Raw genomic sequence first — 2,764 nt, 5'->3', positions numbered from 1 at the left:
ATTTATATGCTATTAAACAGATGCTTCCCCATTTCGTGATGCTGGTCACCTTGCATATGCTAAGTCTGCCCATCTGTAGATTCAACAAATGATAGAATCAGCATACAAAATGCCTTTCATGTAATATGAACACTTCATAGAAAGAGGTTATTTTACAGTTCGAAGGTCAAATAAATTCTGGAATGGAGTATTTACTGACCAAACAGTTGAGGAGTCCATTATGAAGTTAATGAGGATAACTAGAGGGTTGACTCATGGGCAAGAAATAACAGATAGTACTATAGCAAAGTGGGTCATGCTCTGCTTAGATGTGTATTCATCTGTAATGCCCTGGAGGAGTTCACTGGTGTTGATATACGGTCATCTGAGCAACATAAAAACTTGTGTCCTGCTAGTCAGTTGAGGGATAACATTGATCTCAATATTTTTATTCAGTGATTGCAGACTTGCACATCATTTGCCAATTATGATCATTTAACATTTAGTATCAATTGCTACTGGAACAGTGGCATACAGTTCAGCTAACTGTTATTATGCTGTTGAGATTGGACATAGTTCTATGAGTAAAACGATTGGCAAAACAAATACAGAAGCAATTCTCCACTGAAAAGAGAAGGTTAAATCTCTTGCTGCTATGAAAAATACAATCAAAGTCTGTAGAGAAAATATTCTGACTTACTGTTTAATATTCTCAACATAAGTTCAGAAATAGAGATATTTCTTCAGCACGAATTGGCCCACAGCCCCATTATTGTTTTTATATGGTCAGATGCAGAAAACAACAAAAACTGCACTGCGTAAAGAGCTCTAGTCTTTGGTAAGTTGTGTTAACACTCTTTCAATTAATGTAATCTTTGTCATTGGTGGAGGTCTTCTGCTGCACATTTTACAAGGCCCAAACCAGGAACCTATCTAGATATCTGTTGTGCCCTCTCAACATATGTTGTGCATTATTATACAGTGGGCTCTACTGTTGTTTTTGACGGTTATGACAGACCTACATCAATCAAGACGATATAACAAGATCGAAGAGCTAAATGAAACACCTCAGTCGATATTCTAGTTGCACCCAACTTTTGAGCAATAACATGCCAAAGAGAGTTTCTTGGAAACTAAGGTAACAAATCAGACCTCATTCAAGTATTATCAGCTATTCTTCTAGCTGCTGGAATCCATGTGAAATAGGTACAATTAGATGCTAATACACTATCTGTATAAACAGCTTTTCAAATAGTAGTGTGAATAAGTGATAAACCAGTGGTAATTGTTGGAACTTATTCTGATTTGTTAGTCATGTTGGTAATACGGGCTAACCCCTCAATCAGTATGTATTATATGCTTCGCTGCAGCAATCCTATCCCATTATACAATATTAGTGCAATTCAGGTTCTACTGGGAAATATAAGTCAGTGTATTTTGTTCATTCTTGCTGCCACAGGGTGTGAAACCACGTCAACTCTTTACAAACAAGGTAAATGCAAGAGCTTGAAAGTTGCTTTTAGTAATGATGCCACTCACTCTCACATGGCATTTTTTTGACAAGTGTAGAACATTAAGGAGATGCCACTGCTGAGGAAATACTTTTGTTGACATTGTATGGTGTAGACAAGTTTTCATAACTTAACAAACGTAGACACGTTGCATATAAACCTGATGTAACCAGAACTCCATATGGTAGCTTTTTTTTCTCCCATCAACCAGTAATATGGTTTGGCAACACTTACGGAAACTTTACCTCCAGATGTAACAATGGATGGGGCATACCTTTTCCCCTACCGATTGAGGATGGCAAGAACTGAACCAAACTTTAGTCTCCATCACAACTGATAAACTTACAGCACTCCAAAAACTTAGGAACTCTTTATAAGCTGTGAATATAGTTTAGGTGCAGAAAAACAGAACTTGTGTGAACTGAATTGTGCATTCATTGTATGGGTTTCTCATGTGGTAACACACTTATTGTCAAAGAGGAGGCCTTGCCATATACATGAACACTAGATATTCACAGCAAACCTTGATCTGAGGTAGTCCATAGGAGTATATTCTCGCACGAACAAAAAAGAAAATTTTGCTATTATTGATAGAAAAATGTTCATAATTTTCTCATTAAATATATAAATATTGTATGTAAATCTGTTACTATATGTGACGAATATTAATAGTGTTATTAATAATAACTAGGGTTATTATTATTGACTTTTATATAAAATTTGATATTGATATGATCGTTTTGAGAAATGCATTTAAAAATACAAAAATTCAAACAATTCGCCACTTTAAGGTTCTTGCAGAAAAAAGAAAAAGAGACAGGAACTTGAGAACTTTAAGCATGTTCTTTCTTATGCTATTTTGGTAGAAATCAGTTTTATAATATTTACTTTCGGGTTGAACCCTAGTGCAATCCGGACTACAGGTGTTCTTGGTTTAAAGGTCAAAAACACCCCTGGTAGCGAGGGTATTCAACTCCTTACTTAGGGCAGAATAGTAATATGAACGTTTTTGAAGTGTGCCTGTTACTCGTAATTAAGATTATTCATTATTTATTGTAATTATTATTGTAAAACTTTAGCAAATATTCTGGTAGAAAGTATTGCATAATAAAATCAATACTACCTTTCATAAATAAAGTAAAGACGAAACTTCAAATCGAAAATATGTTTGAAATGTGAATAGTGAGACGGGAAATAAACTCATACCCCCTTGTAGCGTGTCATAAAACTACAAAAATTACTACATAAACCTCATGCACAAAAAAAAACGACAC

This window comes from Tachypleus tridentatus, chromosome 10, assembly GCF_004210375.1.
Source record: "Tachypleus tridentatus isolate NWPU-2018 chromosome 10, ASM421037v1, whole genome shotgun sequence".
NCBI lineage: Eukaryota > Metazoa > Arthropoda > Merostomata > Xiphosura > Limulidae > Tachypleus > Tachypleus tridentatus.
This window is presented reverse-complemented; position numbering follows the sequence as displayed.